Below are 21,751 nucleotides of genomic sequence, written 5' to 3' on the forward strand. Positions count from 1 at the left end.
GCCTGGCTCATCTCTCTCTCTCTCTCTCTCTCTCTCTCTCTCTCTCTCTCTCTCTCTCTCTCTCTCTCTCTCTCCTAACTGTTTATAAACTGCACTCAGACAATCACACAGAATAATCTGCAAACAAATATATAATGTAACCCTAGCTTGTTTTTCATGTTTATCCAGTACTAGCTGTACGAAAATGTTTGTTAGATCTGGTAGGACGTATTTTTGACAGGTGCAGGAAGCTTTCTCTCTAGAAGTTTTTATTTTGGGCTTTAAATATGCGGCAAGAAGAAGATATATGTCAGATGCTGAACTTTGCTTAAAATAGTGGTCTACATGAGTAGGAAGAAGAAAATTTAGCAAAATTTAAGTCAAAATATTAATGTTTTATTTTCAAAACATGGTGCAATCTGTGATTTTGGACGAAGCTGGTGGACGAAGAAGAAATTAAAACGCGCTGCCGTGTGTCAGATTATATTCTAAAAAGGTATTCTAAAGTAATTGGATATCGGTGTTGGGACAACAATTTTGTACCAGTGCATTTCTGATTTTAAGGGATCATAATTATACTCCCAAAGTGGTTAAAAATATATTTTGTGCAAACTCTAACTGTGGGTTCACACCAGATGCACGTTCAAAGATTTGCGCGAGTAGATTACATACAAAGTCAATGCAAAGCCGCGATCAGCCGCGTCCTCGCATGGGCCGATGCGAATGACGCCATATGGGTGGCGCTATTTGCCTCACACTCGTCTTCGCCCAAGTTGAAAATATTCAAATTGAGCAAAAATTCGCATAACACGAAGTTAAATCCCGCGAGTAATCTAGAGCAAGTAACACGATGCCCCGCGTTTGGTGTGTACGTAGCATACTGTAAGGCAGTCATGCATATATACTCTATTATGTGAAGAGGGCAATCCCATAATGCAATCTCATTGAAAACGTCCCAAAACGATCGATGAGAGAAATGCTGAATGCAAATTAAAGGTGCATAAAGTTTACAAATCTAGCAGTGATACTGTGAATAGCAACCAACGTCTCAGTCCAAAGGTCACCCGTCCTTTTCGAAACGCATAGTAAAGCTATGGTAGCCATCACAGATAAGTCTGAGACAACATAGTGATAAAACACGCTAGAACAATTAGTCTGTTTAGGGCTACTGTAGAAATAAAATGTAAGGGGACTCGCGGCGTATGAAGATATAAACAGCTCATTCCAAAGTTAAAAAAATCTGTTTATTATGTTAGGTCTTTACATACAACTGAAAACATAGTCATGTATATTATATTGCATTTCTGTCAAAAAATCCTCCTAACTTTTACACATTGCACCTTTAAATCTGAATATTTCTTATAAAGTATTGCTACAAAACAGACTTATCCATATAGAAGTTGCTTACATATCTACCATGTCAAGAGTAATGGTTTAAATGGTGAATTCACAAACCCACATGTGAAATACCGCAGCATGCGATTTGTAATAAAGTATAGTGACCTCTCCGTCACAGGTATAAAGGCATCTGGACGGGCTTTGCTTGATCCTATTCTGAATGGCTCTTTCCAATAATAAGATAATTTGTCTTGTGCCGGAGGTAGCGGCCTTTAGTTGTCATATAGCCCTGAAGATGAATGTGACAGATATAAGCTACACTTTGCAGGAAACGTCCTGCTAGGCACTGAGAGCGTTTTTTCTTCTCGGCACCAAATCAGCATGCATCTGCAGCTAAAACAGCTTCTAAGAAGCAATAACGTCATATTTCATGTAGAGGGAATGAAATGAAACCGCAGAAATGCTATGATTATAGCCAGAAGGATGCAGCTCCACCCTGGCTGGCTGATTTCTACAGCGAAAAGACCGGATTTTACTGAATAACTGATTGCTTCGGCGCTCATGATGCTGCAAGGACGCTGCCCTCCTGTCGCGTAATGACACATGGCAAGCCAAATGCTTCCGATGAAGTTGAGTTTTGGAGGGCATGTTCGTTGCCATCAAATCATTCCGTGGAGGAAACTGCAGCAACGTTAGATTAGATTAGGTAGCTTGTGGGCTTCCTCAAACAAAACATGATCTAATTCGTTTCAAGAGCACGTCTCTTTTCCATCAAGATGTGGATGTTTTATGCTGGAAATCGAGCTTGCAATCAGGATGGAGAATCGGAAGAAGAATCGCTGTGTATTTATAGATTTTCTACATCAGTGGTGACATTTTCTTCCTCCTGACATACAGTAGGCCTATAAATACACTGTAGGTCAGCCCTACTACAAAGTGCATTTTTCCTCTTGTGTATGTGTGCGTTTGTGAAATTCCTCAAGGTAAATCAATAAATAATTCCAAGCGTCAACTAGTAACTGGTAACCACAGTCTCGTGCAGAGATTGCTGTTGCCATGGCAACAAAAGATCTTCATTGTACAAACCACAAATAGAGAAAACATATGCACATCTATAATAGTGGTGGACTTCCCAAGACAGCGGATAAAGTGACTTAGAAGTTGTGCTTCTATGGTGCCAAGTTATTTATGCATAGAAACATAAAAATCTGTAAACAGTGCAAAATGAGATAAGCCAGTGGCGCTGGTAGAGGGGGACTGCACCTCCACCCCACCCCATACAAAGAGAAGATGCTCTAATGGGGAAAGCATGTATACTACAGAGACCAAGAGACGGAAATAGAAAAAGCTCTGAAAGAGATAAATGAAGCTACTAGGGGGAAACACGTGGCCATCTGTGTACTGAACTCTTACTGTATATTACAGTTTCTTTCCTCCCTCTGATGATAACAAATATGATAAAAACAACAGTAGGAAATTACACATTATAACCCCGGGTTTGTCCTGTCTGGAAGAGCACACAAGATTCACATTTAATAGTTCATCTATGCTGATTGGCTGTTCCGATAGTCCCGCTCCGCCCTGCATCGTGTGCAGTGAAACGTGATGCGAGGTCACTTCCCCCTTCCATCCGCCTGCTTGCTCAACTGTGCTGCCTGCAGCCTCATGTATCCCAGCATGCTTCAGTGACCATAAACACACACACGTGTGGCCAAACAGAGCTCACTGTTTCACAGAGGTAAATATGAACATGCCAGGATTGTCTCATTTTTATTTATTGGTTCTGCAAAACCGATAAGCTAACACCTGGATATTCTGAAATCCTGACTGCATGAGTTGAGCTTGAAGCTGCTGTAAATGAGCTAATATAACAAAACCGAATTCTTGCAACATTTCTTGGTTACTAAAAAATCAGCCGACAGTATATTATATGGGGAAAGCTATTTATTAAACATCATTGGCTTGTTATTTATAAAAGCATTTATTTACCATGGTGCAACACAGCTTCTTTAAGCTTTTTTAGTAGAGTGAAAAACAAAATAACTTCAATTGCTTTGTCATTCATGCCTCTGAAAAGGCATAAATCAATGCTGATTGATTCTTTCAATAAATAATACAAATCAATTGAAGCATTTCATTTCAAGTGTGGCATATGGAAACGTTTTAGGAGCAGTTCACTGTTATTTAAACCTGAATAGCCTTTGTCCTCAACCTCCAGATCAGCTCAGATTTGCAGCTGCGAGCAGTAGCCTTTGGCGCTTGGCGACAAAGGAGGTGGCTTAGACTTAGCATGATGCCATGAAATTAATTTGGGATCCATAATGACAGAGTAAAAAAGTAATGTCGCTCATATTTACTGGTAAAATAGTAAGCCATGTTATGAAAAAAAAAACTATTTTTCACATTTTCGTCCAGCATTTTAGTTCTTTTTATTGAAATGCCTAGACTGACCCTATTAATAATGCATCTGCAGTGTGCTTGGCTAAATGGCTGAATTCTGTGACAGTTATGAGCGCAACCATGCGTGTGAATGTGCTTGTGTGTGTGTCCCAAATAGACTGCATTATGCATACTACACAGAACGGGATGCCTGCAGCACTAATGCAAATTTCTGTCAAGGGCTCCATTAAAAGGTAAGGCTGGGCTCTCATCTGTGCCTGTTCAGCCTTTGGTTTTTTCTCAGCATATATTATGGTTCTGCTATACACAAACCCCTTGTTTTTTTATACTTTTGACCGCATTACTGTCAGTGCCCGACTCTTTTGGCATTGGGTGAAACCAGAGATTGCAGAATGGGTAGGGGGCAACATTAGCCACTATCTCATCCTGTCTGTGCCGGCCACTCCCAGTGCATTCTGGGTAATTCATTTCTCCCAGGGCTTTGTCATCTCAGTGGACTAGTGAATGATTTACACTGACAGCCATGCCAGACCAAGACTCAATGTTATGAGCTATTGTTAACAATGGCTGAGTTTTATACAAAACTAACAAAATGGGCCTGGAACTGATATATATCTGATCGAATCGCTCAAAAACAATAAAACAATAAAAGTGCATGGCTGTAGCATTCTACACTGCAGTTTGTTTTTGTTATCATTTCAAATCCAAAAGGGCTCCAGGGCAGATCCAGAGCTTTAGGAGTGACTCGGCCTGCCAGTTAGAGCTAAATGAGCGAGAACGCTGTCCCTGAGCGAGGTGATTTTATCAAACTGACATTGCGGCTGAAGTTTTTTAGGAACAAAGCGGCACCTGAAAATCAGCCCCTACTCGGCAGGTGAAGGTGGCGGAGTGGATGAATTATGGATGAAATTTATCTGCTGCCGTTAATCATGGGGAGATGTTGACAGAGAAAGGGAGAGAGAGAGAGATGTAGGATGCGTTTTTTCTCATTTACTCATTTCTCTTTACTCCGTTTAAGGGAGGATGGATGTCGAGGTCTTTAGAGAGGTGAAAAGCATCTGATTGCTTTTGAATTTAACATTGGCTCATGCCGAACTAAATTCATAACCAATTCACAAACGTCAATCAAAAGCCTCTTTAAAACTTCTGCTTTAGAGCCGCTACAAACAGGAACACATTTAAATGAGTTTGTATTTGAATTTGTAAAAAAAATTGCATTTAGGTGCATGGATGGATGGATGGATAGGCAGGTAGGTAGGTAGGTTGGTAGGTGTCAGTGGGGCAGTCCCCTATATATACACTGCCCAAGGATGATGGATGGATAGATGGTCGGAGGATGGATGGTCCGATGGATGGATGGTTGGATGGATGGATGGTCGGATGGATGGTCGGATGGATGGATGGTCGGATGGATGGATGGTCGGATGGATGGATGGTCGGATGGATGGATGGTCGGATGGATAGATGGTCCGATGGATGGCTGGTCGGATGGATGGATGGTCGGATGGATGGCTGGTCGGATGGATGGATGGTCGGATGGATGGATGGTCGGATGGATGGACGGTCGGATGGACGGTCGGATGGATGGAGGGTCGGATGGATGGAGGGTCGGATGGATGGAGGGTCGGATGGACGGTCGGTCGGATGGATGGACGGTCGGTCGGATGGATGGACGGTTGGTCGGATGGATGGACGGTCGGTCGGATGGACGGACGGACGGTCGGATGGACGGACGGTCGGATGGATGGATGGACGGTCGGATGGTCTGTCTTGACTCGGACTCGAATGAGCTGGTCTCGAATACAACACGGGTAGGTAGGTAGGTGGGAAGTAGTTAGGTGTGTTGGTATTTTGGTAAGTTGGTAGGTTGGTAGGTATCAGTGGGGCAGTCCCCTATATATACACTGCCCAAGGATGATGGATGGATAGATGGTCGGATGGATGGATGGTCCGATGGATGGCTGGTCGGATGGATGGCTGGTCGGATGGATGGCTGGTCTGATGGATGGATGGTCGGATGGTCAGATGGACGGTCGGATGGATGGTCGGATGGATGGACGGTTGGATGGACGATCGGATGGATGCACCGTCGGATGGAAGGACGGTCGGATGGATGGATGGATGGATGGATGGCTGGTCGGATGGATGGCTGGTCTGATGGATGGATGGTCGGATGGTCAGATGGACGGTCGGATGGATGGACGGTTGGATGGACGATCGGATGGATGCACCGTCGGATGGAAGGACGGTCGGATGGATGGATGGATGGATGGTCGGATGGATGAATGGTCTGTCTTGACTCGGACTCGAATGAGCTGGTCTCGAATACAACACTGTTAGGTAGATAGGTGGGTAGGTAGTAAGGTGTGTTGGTATTTTGGTAAGTTGGTAGGTTGGTAGGTGTCAGTGGGGCAGTCCCCTATATATACACTGGCCAAGGAGGATGGATGGTAGGTAGGTAGGTAGGTGTCTTGGTATTTTGGTAAGTTGGTAGGTTCCTATGTGTCAGTCGGATGGATGGATGGATGGATGGATGGATGGATAGGTAGGTAGGTAGGTGTTGGTATTTTGGTAAGTTGGTAGGTGTCAGTGGGGCAGTCCCCTATATATACACTGCTCAAGGATGATGGATGGATGGATAGGTAGGTAGGTAGGTACTGTAGGTAGTTAGGTAGGTAGGTGTGTTGGTATTTTGGTAAGTTGGTAGGTGTCAGTGGGGCAGTCCCCTATATATACACTACCCAAGGATAATGTAATGATGGATGGATGGATAGATGGATAGAAGATTGATACTGTAGATAAAAACGGACACAAGAATCCTCTTTGCAAACCCATAATTTTATCCAACCCATAAATTACACCAAAATCTCAGTTTTCAATAAAAGTCCATTTATGCAAAACAGCGCATTCTTTATAGTTACATCTAATGACTCTTCAAAATTGGTCCAAGAGTACAACAAACAAAAGCTAAGAAAATGATTTATGGAAAAATACACTTAGGACATGTCTTTGTCCCTGCCTTTTAATGTGATCCACGCTGGACCCAGCGATCATTTGACTGATAAGGCCTCGCAAATGGCTGGCTTACAGCCGTAATTACTCTCCACTCTCGCATAATCTTTCTCCCCAGCCAACATGTCAATGTCGGCAAGCAGGAACATGCTTGCAGGCGGAGGAAGAAAAGGAAAACATTTAGAGATAAGCAGGTCTCCTTTCCTAACATCGATACAAGCATGACTCTTAAGATTTCAATCCATCACTAGGCTCTTAAGAAAGCACTCCCTTGCCTTTAATTAGGGCACAGTGGCTGGAAGATCTTGACCTATTTGACATGCAACAACTGAGCCGTTGTAAATGCAAAGCTATAAAAGCTATCAGAGACACTGGAGGGTGTCAGAGATTAGAGGTTGTTCGATTGAAAGGTCATCAATGTTTGAGACCGGAGGTACTTATTTGAAGGACTTATCAATTGTGTCAAATAAAAGGATTTAGCATGATACAGTACAGTGTTAAATTCATTTTAGCATTTTCTCATGCCACATTATGTAAAGCGGCATGCATGCCATTGCAAAAACAAAGATGAATAACAACACATAGCACTTCTACAGTAACAATGCATAAATTACTGTATGACAAGGCACTCATTTGAAAATCCCAAAAAGGAAAATTTCACCCCAAAATGTCATCATTTACTTCCCCTCAGGTTGTTCAAAACCTGTATACATTTCTTTGTTCTGCTGAACACAAAGGAAGATATTTGTAATCAAGCAGGAAGCAGGAGCACCATTGACGTCCATAGTAGGAAAAATACCAATAAAATCAATGGTGCTTAGAAACATTGCTCAAATTATCTTCCTTTGTGTTCATCAGAACAAAGAAATCCATACAAGTTTGTAACAGCTTGAGGGAGGGTAAATAATGACAGGCCTTTTATTTTTGGGTGAACTATCCCTTTAACTAGCAATGTATTGGACAAAAGCGCTTTGAAGCATATGGCAATATGTCTTGGACATGTAAGACTTTTTGGGTAACTACTGCTCCAGTATAGATATTATTAAGGCCAAATAGAAGTTCATTGCCAATAAACAAGTTGTAAAAAGAGCAAGCCGTTCTCCATGTGCTCACAGAGTCGGTCTCTGCCCTGTTTACATGCTCCATTGCAAAATAAAACAACAGCTGGAGCAAAAGCCAAATAAATAAATAATTTCCATCCGACAGTTCTCCCTTTATCTCTGTTCTTCACTCTTGCTCTCGGTCTCATCTGTTCGAAGCTTGAGTTGCTCCACCTGTGTGACTTATCCAGCGAACACGCACCTGGACCTTATTGGAGACATTCTCCCCGTTTCCAGAGTGCAGCCGCTAAAATATAAGTCAACCGATTGTTTCGGATATAATCCAGTGTCACTTCCCTTTGAATGCTCACAGTAGACCGCGTTGCTCGAGCCCTGCAGAGCTCCTCCGGTAAGTAGGGTCAAAATGGGCTGCTGGATTGTGGATAACACATAAAGAATTAGACACCCTCAGGGGACAGAACACTGACCTCCGTTTTATCCTGCACGCAAACTGTGGATAAGAGCAGGGGGAGAGAGGACAAGTGAGCGGGCGAACGAATGAACGGATGGTTGCTTTCTCTTCATGGTAGCACGGGTGAGAGCAAACAGGGAGACAAATTTATTTGATGGCATGGGGGCCATGTTATTAACAGCCTGCTGGAACGTACTTAACTCATGCCTATTCAATTATGCTAATGTATACATGCAAATGACCGTGGTCCGCAAAACCATGCTGTCTCAATTAGGTGATGGACTCAAGAGTTGGTTTTAGAAATAGGGCAGCACAACCAAACACAATTTGACCTATGATTATCATCACTCGACATCAGAGGGGGGTGGGCTGACACGCAGACAGAGCACAAGAGTATGCATGCACGTGTGGAAAACTGCGGACGTGCATCTTCGCATGTTATGTTTACTGGTATGGTAAGGCTGAGATAAGCTTCGTTTTGCAGCTATTCCCACAAGAATGAACCGCCTACTGTAAGTCCAGCTTTTCAGGGGTTCAAGCTATTTAATTGTAGAAAGGTCGAATACTGTATGAATCAGCCACTGAATTCATTTAATTTTGATTTCAAAGCTTATCATGAACACTGCATATAAGCTGAGTATTTCTAAGCAATGTGAATCAAATAACTGGAACTCATTATGGATTAAATTCTTCTAGCTGTCATTCATGTATTGGTAGGAACTTTAAACTGTGCAATAAATCTGAATCATTAGTCTGCATTATTGCTCGGCTTTCACGTCAAGCACATATTTACATTGTAAAAAATATTAAAATCAATAGGCTGAATTGACAGAGGCTCAGTGAGTAATATATCAAATTTAGCGTAGCCCAAGCTGTATTAATTACATCAAACCATGCTGACTTTAAAAAGAGCTTGCACAGATTTAGCTTGTCCCACACATACGCATGACCGACACGATTTATCTTAAATGCCAATTATATGTGCAACATGGGTGACAGGCATATTTTCAAGTCTGCATAGAATAGTGAATACAGTGGATGAAAATAAATAGTCTTTGAAGGGCAAGGTCGAAGCGGAAGGTAAATATTGAGGAGAGTATATAATGAGAATAAGCTCGTTGACATCCAGAACCGCACTGCTGAAAGCAGCCAGCTCATATAAAGCTCTGAAGCACGTCGCTGTCCGGTGCTGAAAGTCAAAGCTGCTCATGATGACGACCAAGGCAGGTGACGCTGTCCAAATGCGAGAGGTGCTGAAATCTTGTGTTGTGCTGAAGAGTGTGGAAAACCGTGCGCTCTCTGTGGGTGGCAGCAAGGCTTGTTTGTTGAGAGCTGTCAACAGTCTCCTCAACACTTCACACATGAAGTGTTCCTGTTTCATCTGCTCCACTTTTAAATTGACTGAATTCATCTATGTGTACGTGGTCAGTCAACCTCTTTGCTAACTGCGTTGTGCCTCCGTTTATCTTTACTGTTGTAGCATGCACTGGTATGTAAAGTGAAAAAGCACATGATGCACTTTCTGTACATTTATTCATTTAAGTAAACTATTTTATCTAAAGCCACCTATAAATGAGACAGTATTTAATATCGAAGGAGCCAAAGGTAAGAGCTATTATAGAAATGCTTTTTTACAGTATATTGGTAATGCTCTTGATTTTAAAAGCACCTATTGTCTGATTCACATTTTTTTTCTTTCTTTGGTGTGTAAGTGTTTATTAGTACATGTTAACGATATGCAAAAGGTACATACCCCAAATTAAACAATGACACGAGTTATCTTCTCCAATGTAAATCTCTTTTCCAGGACTACAACAAACACACCGATTTAGGCAACAGTTTACTTCCTGTGATTGGTGATGTAGACAAGACTGACATTATCATAATTCCTCCCGCTTTGGAGTCAGCCTGTAAGTTAACTCCTGTTAGCAAACAAATCTTTCAAACATGGTAAGGAGCGTCACATTTCCGGCTGACAACAGAGGTATTCAGACCAATCTGCTGGCCAATCAGAGACACAAAGCTTTTCAAATCCGTGCATTTCAGGAAGAGAGTGAAATCTGTAGCTACAAAAAAGTGTGTAAAATAATGTGTTTTTAACAACAAACCACGCAAGCACATTGTATTATACTAAACACACAAAATAAATAGTTTTTCAGCAATGAAATAGGTGCTCTTTAAGCATAATTTATCCAGGATTTCTTGTAAATCTTTGTACTTTTGTTTTACTGACAATTAATCAATCTTTTACAATTGGTTTCCAAATTATTATTAAAATTCCGAATACTGTTTAGATTTTTTATTCTATTGTGCCCCATTTTGCTGTTTTAAGAAATAAAAATGTATCTGTAATACTGCTTAAAAGGGTTTAGTCCAATTTAGACTGAATAAAGCTTGTAGACAGTAGAAAAACAAATATATGTGTAATTGCTCTAACTTTGGTATGTTACTTAGTGTTCATAGCGTAAAATGCATCCAAGAATAAAACAGTGTTGTGCTCCAATACGACCATCTGCAGAGCAGATATTTTGCTCTGTACTTATTTATTTATATTAGGATTTATGGCTTGAAACAGCTGCTCCGTAAGCGTATATACACTAAAGCAGACAATCATATAGCTAATTTTTGTCAGCAGGATAAGCCTGTTAGATAATCCAAATCCACAACACTGAAAGATAGAGAGACAGCGAGTCTACGGGAGATTAAAAAGAGGAGATTGTGAGTGCAGAATCCCACATCGCACATCATGTGACCTTAATTCCTCTCTGTCATTTCTTCCCGCGGAGTGTGAGAGAGACCACCAATCACAAGCTCAGCTCGTGAGGACTGGAAGAAACACCAATGTGGAGAAAAAATAAATAAGTAAAATACTCAAATGCTGTAATGCATATGTGCTCTTTCAAGCAATCATTTGCACTTCCTCTACACGCAATTTAATGCTCAAATATATATTTTTCCTTGCAAAATGTCACAGCTCAATGTCAGTCAAGGATATAACAACATATTTAGCACAAATGTTATATAAAAAATATAATCTGCGGTGTCCTTCAAAGTCTATGGCGTACATCTTTATAAGACCTTTATTTATTACTATTAACCTAATTTAGCAATGCACACGTTTCTCGACGTCTCTCCATTCTGCATGAATGTTTATTACGCAGCCGCTAACATAAACAGATGTATCAATAGAGCCTCTGCCAGCTTCACTCATTAACTATTGATGTGGTGTGAGATCTGGCGCCACAGCTGGATACACACATACACACATACACATGTGTACACACAGAATGTTTATTTCCACGCTCATTGACAATGGACTCGATTCAAAACTGTCTCCATGGTACTGGACCACACAAAAGGGTGAGCAGTTTAAACTTACGCCAATCCTACGACGCTATTAACAGCCAATAACCATACAGAAATGAGCTTCCCTCAAGGGGCTACACTGGAAATATAAACAAACAATACCTTTGTTCATTGTTCATCCTGTACCCTTCTGACCTCCCATGAAAGTCCGTATTAATATTTAAAAGCGGAGAATGTGAAAACGGCCTTCTGGGGGGATCGAAAAGCAATTGAGATCAGATTGAAGTTTGCTTTGATTATGAAAAAAGGACGAGGGGTGGATAGCAAGCATTGGCTTTCGAGGATTATTTCAGAAAAGGATAATGGAATAAAATAGAGCGAAGTTGTTTGAAGCCTCGCAATAAGCCATTCTTTCATGTTTCATGAGGGAGCAACTCTGCATGTTAACCACAATCCAGCAGCCCCTTTGTTCCCTTTAAAAATCGCAGGCTAACAGAGGAAAGGGTTTTATTCTTACAGATCCAATGAAAAAAGTGAAACCGGAAGAGATCCATATATCAGGTGCGGTTTTACATTACCGAAAGAAAAGATGTGTGAAAGGCATAAGGGAGGAAATGTTATTGCGTTACTGTAATATATCTACGTGACAACATGCAGAGAGTCTAAAAATACAAGGGTCTATTAACCAGAAAGGATGTTACAGTACTCGCGTGCTCCACCGCTAAGATTATTAGGTGGGAATGAAGTATGAGAGGAGAGAGCTGTGCGTATGTGTGGGGCGGGGGGTCATATGGGGGAGGGGGTGTAGGTTCTCATCACAAAGCCCATAAACCACAGTAACTAATGTACAGCATCTACTCTTTAATTTTGAGAGATGACTCTCAAACGCACAGTGTAAACAAACGGAACACACAACTACAGATGCCTGTGTCTAAAAAGGTTGGACACACACCCCTTTTACTGATAGTTTTAAAGAAAGGGTAGAAGAGAAAGGCAGAAAGTAGAGTAGAGTAACAATAAGCAGGATGAAGAGAGAGAAAGAGAAATGACCTCTTGTTTGCCAGGTTCAGAATTGGTAAGAGCGGTCGCGACTGAAGTTATTCCTCTTGGAATCAGCCAGTCACGAGTCAGTGGTTGGTAGGAAGCACTGTATCTCACGCTCCTTTAACTGAGTGCTATTATGGACCGTTTATACTTGGCAATTAAATATACAAAGCCTTTCTATAAACCCACACATACAGCTGAGCATACATTGCCAGAAATATACATATACTGTAGATGCAAAGCCAAATCGTTATTTACACCGCATTATCAACAGTATAAAAGTCTACAACCTAATACTTCTACACAACCTGGAAACACAAAGCAGACCTGAAACAGTTGAGTACAGTTGGCAAGAGAGGTTATACTGTATGAAGCTGTTCTCAGTACTGTAGTAGTCAAGAGTCCCTACCTGGCGGTCTGAAGTCACTCCTGGGTTTTTGCTCACAACAGGACAGGAAAACCAGGAGGTGGATGCTGAAATAGAATTGAGTTGATCCTGCCGAAATACAGATGGCCTTATGCACACACTCTCTCTCTTACACACGCGAGCATCCACGACTGGCACACGGTGCTGAATCCCTCCCTCTCTCTCTCTCTCTCTCTCTCTCTTTCTCTCTCTCTCTTTCTCTCTCGCTCAACCTTGTTCTACTCTTCTTCCCGCCCACCTACCCCCAACACCCTCCCTTTCCCATCTTTTCTTTCACACACATGCACACACTGTCATTCTCTCCCATCACACATGCGCACACACTGATTCCATCTCTCTCTCTCTCTCTCTCTCTCTCTCTCTCTCTCTCTCTCTCTCTCTCTCTCTCTCTCTCTCTCTCTCTCTCTCTCTCTCTCTCTCTCTCACTCAATCGCTGTGACAGATGCACACTTTTGTACATACATTCAGCCATGCTCTGTATCTTTACTTAACAAACATGCTGTTTCTCTGCTTTCACAAACAGGGACAGGCACACGTAAACACCTCTTTTACAAAACTAAGGCTATGATAGGAATGGAATGCAAGCTTACAAATTGTGTTAGCCCCTTATAAACGTATACCATACATGTAATATTTAGCAGACTGATCATATAAAAACAATAAAAGATGTGAGATACAGTATCCGTATGCTCAGAATGCAATACCAGCTTACGCTTAAAGGGACAATGTGTAGTTTTTTAGTCAAAATAAATGTTTTTATACATTAAATGTCCTCATTGGTGTCAAATGACCTCTGTCAATGAACTGACTTTCTTTGTAAGCTTCTTTGTAAATTTCTTCTCTTTGTTTACATTGAACGGTAAGTCCAAGAAAGCTTCCATGTCGTTTCGCCATACTGAAAAACTATCATAGCGGAGAGGGACAAAAAGCACTAGCCTACTTTTGTTCAGAACACATGAACCCGCTGAAACGGTCAAGGAGATCAGTGAGTACATAACGGCTACCATAGTTGCAACACGCATTTAAAAAAAATGAGGCGCTAGAGAGCACTATTCGTTTGAATGCAAAATACAATTTCACCACTAGATGGGGGAAAATCCTACTTACTGTCCCTTTAATTGAAAGCTGCCCAGTATACAGCACTACAAGTATTGCTCACTATTACCATCTTGGGTGTGCATTATTTTCTCATAATTCAATGGCCGCAGGGCTCCAGACTAACTTTTTTCCAACCTGATCTCACGAATTTCCGTGGCATAGTCACGGAATTTTGTGCTCATTTTTCCGTGGCATTCTCACGGATCTCCGCATTTTTCCGTGGCCCTGCTACGGACTGTCTTTTTCCGTGGCATTCTCACGGATTGGTTACTCAACAGTTTTGTCCTATTTTCTTACCATTTTTGCTTCGGTTTAGGGTTAGATTTACATGAAATGACATCCCTACCCAAACCCAACTCTAACCCCAACGCCAGGCGACAATTGTTTAAAGTTTAGAAAATATAAAAGAATAAATCAGAAAAAATTATATAAACCAATAGTTAAAGTGACATACTAATGCAAACACCAAATCTAACCCTAAACCGAAGCGAAAATGGTTTGAAAATAGGAAAAAGCAGTTGAGTAACCAATCCGTGAGAATGCCACGGAAAAAGACAGTCCGTAGCAGGGCCACGGAAAAATGCGGAGATCCGTGAGAATGCCACGGAAAAATTAGCACAAAATTCCGTGACTATCCCACGGAACTTTGTGAGATCATGTTGCTTTTTTCAGTAGGAGCACAGTGGCCCCCAACTGAAAATTTTAGGGGTGCAACCAAAAAATTTAGGGGCACACACCGTAAATCAACATGCTAACCAAATAATGACATTTCTACAAATTTCCACTGTATTACTAATAAATACTTTGATGATAGATGCAGAAAGTACAATGTGCTGTTTCAAATTCAGTGTCACATCACAAAAAAGGTCAAATTTACTGGGTGCACATGTGCGACTGGATGTAAAATTCAGTGGCACACTCTCATATTTTGGTGGCAAAATGCCACCATTTGGTGCCAGTCTGGAGCCCTGGGCCGTCATCAATTATTCCTCACATAGACATTATTCTACAATAAAGATTGTCACATGACCTCAATAAACTGCAGGTCCAAATGAAGTAGATTACCAACTTCTGCAATCCATCAATGCAAAAACAGTAAACTCCTCACTGCTCAGCAAGCCACATCTTCAACCATTGCACTTTTTTATACACAGTGCATGAAAACAATGACCCAATCAGATGGGATGAGCATATTTAGAAATGGAGTGTATTGAGTACTTATATTAACAACAGCGTAATGAGTTTTTATACCTATAAACGTTAATTCTAGCTGTTTTGACGTAAGAGCACGATGTGAGTGAACGCCTCCTTTGGCCGCCACATATTTCACATCTCTCTCTCTCTCTACTGTAGATGCAGCCCACGTCCCCTTCAGGAGTCAGTCAAGGGCATTCCCAAAGAAAGTGTATGCAAATGCACCGTGAGCCCGGAGCAGCTGCCTGGCCCCTCCCCTGGTCCAGATGCTAGGCTCGGGAGGGGTGGATAAGGGGTGTGCAGGGGGCAGGCCGGTAACCTAAAGGGACTAAAGCCACTGTAATAAACACAGCTTGAGCTCAGCTTGCTGACAAACCAATTTAGTACAACATCGATGGTAATAATGACTTTTTAAACATAGTCATTTTCTAAATCGGCTGATTTGTATATTTGTCGGGTTGATTTCGGGTGCTATTACGCTTATCCTGCTTTTTGGCATCTCTAAGTGGAGGTGATGGAATGAGCGTGCTTTGAATTTTCTACAAGGTCACGTTGTGTACTAAAAACACTCCATACTGTGAGGATAAGAGAAATGGGACGGACTTGTGCGCTCACACTATGCACTGAGGTCGGAGTATTGGGATCGCTCTCTTTATTCGGTATCAGACTCTACCTCCTCTCTTTGTCTTCCTGACCTCATTTTCTTCCAGTCTCTTGTTCACACTCTGTCTAATACCTCGCTCACGCTGTGACGGTTCATTTTTCCATTGTGCGTGTGTGCTGCAGGCAGCGATATGTTCAATCTGACAGTTTACATTAGCAAAAGCCTCTCAGCAACAGAATAAGCTGTTGGCCATTAATGACATCCACTCAGACAGCTGCTGTGCACACAGGTCAGGTTTCTCTTTTCACGTGCACTTGCAACAAAATCTTAAAATTATGACCTGCACTACAACAACCTTGTAATTAGGTAAATGCTACACCTATATGACTTTATATGATTTTTAAAGACTTATGACTGTTCTGCAATCAAATGGCTTTTTAAAAAAAAACTGTAGGCGTACAACAAAATTTGATGCTGCTCTTTTGTCCTTTTAGTGCTTACCAGCTCATAGTGTCTATGCTGTTGATGTTCAACAATTTCATGCCAATTCATTTGTATTTGTATTGTATGTGACATTGGGGTTGGGGTGGGGTTTCAAGAGCAACTATGGGCCGATTCACGATTTTACATTTCCTTTGGTGTGTAAGTGTGTATTAGTAGTACATGTTAATGATATACAAACTTCAACGTAAATGATGACGCGATTTATCGTTTCCAATGTAAATCTCTTTTCTTGGACTACAACAAACACACGGATTGTGGGCAACAGTTTACTTCCTTGGATTGGTGATGTAGACAAGACCGACATTATCATAATTCCTCCCGCTTTGACTCGCAGCCTGTAAGTTAACTCCTGTTAGCAAACAAATCTTTCAAACATGGTAAGGAGCGTCACATTTCCGGCCTACAATAGAGGTATTTAGACCAATCACAACGTACAGATTAGCTGGCCAATCAGGGACACAGTGCTTTTCAGATCGATGCGTTTTGTACAAAATAAATGCGTTTGAGGACGGCAGGATTTCTAGGGCTACATAAATGTACAGTATATGGAAAAAATTTGTTTTTTTTACCATAAACCATTTTTTTACGATTTACCTCATACAATTTCATATGAATTAGTTAACTCATAAATACCCATACATTCCTGTGAGACTGGTTGATGTATAGAAAGGATTTACACAAACATTTAGCAAAACATAAAATTATCTGATGACGACACCAAGGTAACCGCTAAAATGTGCATTGAAAATTGATTGACAGGTCTGGCTCAATGAAAATAAACCTATCTAGGAAAGCGCAAGCGCTCTTGGCAGACAGAGTGGGGTTGGAAAAAGAGTCACGCGAGATAGTTTGACTCTTCTGGGGTCAGTTTGGCAAAAACACATTCATTTTAGATTACCCAAGGCCGCTAATATTATCCTCAACCCATTTCCGAGACACACGTGAACCTTTAGGACCCGGACGTACTCGGGTCAAACGTTGGGTTTTTGGATCTAAATGGACTACAGTTGTGAATTCTCTATGGTTTGTGTTCCAATGCAGTGCAATGTAATACTAATACAGCATCCCTGTCAGGAGCGCCGTCTCCCAACAGACTCTTAAGTTTGTAAGATGAACTGTAAGAGGTAATATTGATGGATCAGGAAGTGTGTGTGCTTACACAAGCAACCAGGCAGGAAATCAAACCCAGTGCAAACAAAGTCAAAGCTTAATGATTACCCACGTTAAGCCGTCTGTTTCAAACAGCAAACCTTTATGGGGGAAGTGTCTCTTGCTTTCTATTTAAACAGACTTGTGTTGAATCTCACGCTGTGTGACATGACTGCGTGTCATGTGGGACAAGAAGACAGTTTATACTTAGCTCCCTGAAAGAGAAAATTGAGAACCAGCCGACTGGAGCAGGAGTAGATGCGAGGATGATGACGGCGACCCGTGCGCATGTTTGCCACATAAATGCAAGCTTATTGATCCAAGGTGGGGGGATTTTTCACATCTGTACCACTACGTACTGTTGAAGCCATCATTATCTCATGCCACATTGGGCTTATCTGCTATATCTCTTCAGCTCACGGCAGTAAAACAAAGGAACATTATCAAACCTCACATATCTCTTGCTGGCAAGGATCCCACGTTGAATAATTCACGGCACTGTTGGCAGCTTTCACAGTGCATTATACTGCCCTCTTGGGGACAACAGTTTTAAATAAACATAATGAATGACCTTTGAACCAGACTTAAACAATGAGAATGTGTACCAATCTGTTATCTAAGGTCAGATAGCTCTTGGTCGACTAACTGATTGAGCCTCTCTTCACTTTTAAGGCATAATGGCTCGGTTCCCATGGGGGCATCTGTTCCCATAGCAATGGCCTGGTATGCACAATCAACAACCAGCTATGTTGGGGCTATAATGATCTGAATAAGCACAATCATTATTTTGTCAGTGCCTAATCATTTAGTGTTGTGTAAAAAAATGATTTATTTTGTAAAGCAAAGATTTTTATTCACGCTGGTAATAATAGTGGCTACTTGAGGAAAATGTATGTATTTAGAATTTGGCCACATTAAAATTACTGACAGTGATGACTGTGTATGGTTGGTCGTTTGTAAAATATCAAGCTTTCATTTTGTGTACATCAGTTGCTGCTTGAAAAATTGTACTAGTGTACTTACTGGTATATTTGTAAAAGTAAGTACAAAGTTTCATTTCAATAATTAATTTTACTATAATTTCAATCGTCGACATGACCTTACTCAGTCAATATTATAGATAAACTTATATTTTCACTGAATATTTTTATATACGTACAATGATTTTCCGTATAAAATATAGGGATGAACCGATAGGATTTTTGGGGGCCGATACCGATTTAAACAGACAACTTCTGGCCGATACTGATGCCGATGCGGCGATATTAAACACTTGTATACAATACTATACAGTTGGTCTATTAGCTAGTTTATTTCTACATCAAATTATTTTTACCGAACATTGATTGGATCTAATTAACATTCAACTGACCAACATGATAAGAAAGGCACAAATTAAGCTAAAACAAATATAATAAGATAACATGACAACCTTTAAAGGTGGTTTTTACTATTCAGCATTTCTTTTATAAACAACATTAAATCATTTTTTTTTTTTACATATAATGGATTTCTTTAATAAACATAAATAGACATAATAGACACAGAAAAAAAGACATTTGAGACAGCTCAACAAAGGTATTCTGTCGATGCTTAAGTATAGGGCACACCAGAACATTAAATCATTTTAATTGAACAAAAGACTTGCAACTCATTGCCTTTATGCGGTTTATTAATAAACAATCGGTATCTGCCTTTCTCGTGCTTTTGCCGATATGCAGATGGTTTCAAAATCATCAAAAATCGGCCGATACATCGGTGCATAACTAATAAAATAGTAAATAAAAAAAATGACTTTAGCTGGGGTTTCACAGGCAGGGTCACATGCCAGTATTCATTTTTGCGGTAATCTCTCAATATAATGATATTATCATACGATACCATCATACTATAGTACCATTACGGTACTTTTGTGTAAACGTTGCTTTTTAAACGTGCCATCGTTGCAATTTCTTGTGATATCTACTATGACATCAGCTCATACTCCCGGCAATTGCCTGTACTCTGAATGGTAAACAGATTTGAAGAAATGGCATGGAGAAGAGTACTTAATACAATAATCTCAGATGTGCAGTGGAGGGTCTGCTTCGGCACCGAAAAATAAATTAAGAACGGAGCTCTCAGCTGCCACAATAATGAGGTAAAGCAGGAACACACAGCTCACTTACACCTGCTAACCACAATGAGTGCCAACTCAATGACTCAATAAAAAGTGAAAGAAAGTTAGAAACAGAGAACGTGCAAAAATATATTAAAAGACAAAGGCAGTCTGTCAAGTTGGCCTAATTGTAAGCAATACAGTTCACTGAATATATTTTTCTGGTAAAATTTTTTCAAAATATACAGTACACGGGGCACTGGAAAGATCTAAACAGTGCCAGCTTGTCCTATGAATATCAATTAGGTGATGTAGAAGCCTATTAAATATGTCAAATGAAATGCTCTAAGTGTCATGCATGCAATGTCATTGGCCAAACATAAATGGTTAGGGTCATTTTACATTCCAGTGTTATTTCAGATGTAGGACATTAACTTTCCTGGTAGAATTCCCGAGATAAGGTCTAAGTTTAGACTTTACATAAAGATTACACACGCTTCTCATAGGTCTGAAGCACAATGACCTATTTCTCACAAAAGTAGCAAATTATAGCCGCAGTTCATTAGCATGGACATTTGTTCAAGTTCATTACCATTGACCTCCCTTATGTTTTCGTAAAACGTAGGCAGAGTTTTGCGTTTGTGCTTGGGGGCACCTAATGACAAATAAGGGTATTGCATGCCTTGAGATTAGCGAGAGAGTACAGCTTTATGGTTTTATAATATGGTTAATGAATTAAAACTATTTAGCCTTATGTTACTCAGTCTACCTATTCAAATATTAATATTAGAAAATAGAAATATGAATTCTTACATTTTTATTTAATTAATAGCTCAAAATGATAATTGGCTCTGGTTTGGGGGGGTGATACCACCCTGCCCCCCAAACTCTGCCTGTGTTGTAAATACACTCTCAGTTTGTGCATATATGCCTACAAAATAACTACTAAGTTACTTTCATCTAGAAAAAAATAAACACTTTTAATAAACAGTTTTTTTTCCCAAACGTGGAACATGGAGGTGGAGGGATTAGGAGAATGGATATTTGCTGTTTTCTAAAGGTTATATTACTTGATCCACTTAAAATGGTACCGGTACACCTCTGTATGCATCCATTTTGAAACCATTCAACAATGCCTATTCATTGAACCCTGCAATATTGGCCAAAACCTAACCTATTCTTGAATGCAAACCGGAGTAAACAGGAGTATCTCCTTGAAAAATAAAACACTCCTTGAAAGTGTGTCTGCAACTAGAGAAAGACCAGGGCTAAGAAACCGAGGGTAAATGGACAGGAGGGATGGAAAGGTCTTGATCAAAGCATGTATCCTGAACAAGAGAGGGCTCTCAACCAAACAAAGGGTCGAGTGTACTTTAAGCTGTGAGAACTACATGCAACCAATGAGCATCATTAATGTGAGTGATGCTGTTTTCATTCTTCATACTTTGATACGGTACACAAGATTTGAGTTTGATAGCCAATACACCAATTAAGTCCTCAAATCAAGAACCTTTCAAAAAATGCACTTTTTTCGGGTTTTATTACGAGAATAAATTTGATATTGTCATTTGCATTACCTATTTAAAGATAAAAACTTAAATGAGTTTCATAAAACGGTTTCGTGTCACATTACAACAGATTCATTTGTACGCTTGTTAAATGTGGCCTTGTAAAACTTCATCTTTGCAAAACTGGCAAAACTAACAAAATTATAATCAGTTTAAAACAAGCTGATTTGATTGAGCGTTTGCGTGGGGATCTGGAGCAGACACACGTAGATTTTAAATGCATTTTAGGCAGGGAAACTTCCCTTAATTATTTCTGATGGTTTAATTACACTTCCCGTTTGCCAGGAGCATCAACCTGCCATACTAGAGCGAAACAACTTTATTTTCATTATTTTCCGTGCCTGTCTTTCTCTGTATGTCTGGCCACCCCTCCGCTTTCTTTTCCGAACGCAGGTGTTCACTTCAGAGTTGTCACTTGCGAACGCTCCCCAACTAGATGCGAACGCGAAAACAGACGTGCGCACCTTCATCTCATCCTGGCACCTGTGGAAGCCATTGTCTCTGACAGCGGAGGAGGA

General features: G+C 40.6%; 1 protein-coding gene across 4 annotated transcripts in view; it reads right to left on the reverse strand.

The window, feature by feature from the left end:
• The window catches only part of syt1a (synaptotagmin Ia), a 237,261-nt gene that overhangs the window by 80,061 nt on the left and 135,449 nt on the right, over positions 1–21,751 (reverse strand). The window contains exon 1 of one of the 4 annotated variants that reach the window (XM_065268420.2): positions 13,001–13,162. The exons of the other annotated variants lie outside the window; for them this stretch is intronic. The gene's annotated coding sequence lies outside the window, so the exon portion shown is untranslated. Of the gene's footprint in view, positions 1–13,000; positions 13,163–21,751 lie in introns of those variants that run through there. 4 annotated transcript variants of the gene reach the window in all.

This window comes from Paramisgurnus dabryanus, chromosome 1 (genome assembly GCF_030506205.2).
Source record: "Paramisgurnus dabryanus chromosome 1, PD_genome_1.1, whole genome shotgun sequence".
NCBI classification, from domain to species: Eukaryota; Metazoa; Chordata; class Actinopteri; order Cypriniformes; family Cobitidae; genus Paramisgurnus; species Paramisgurnus dabryanus.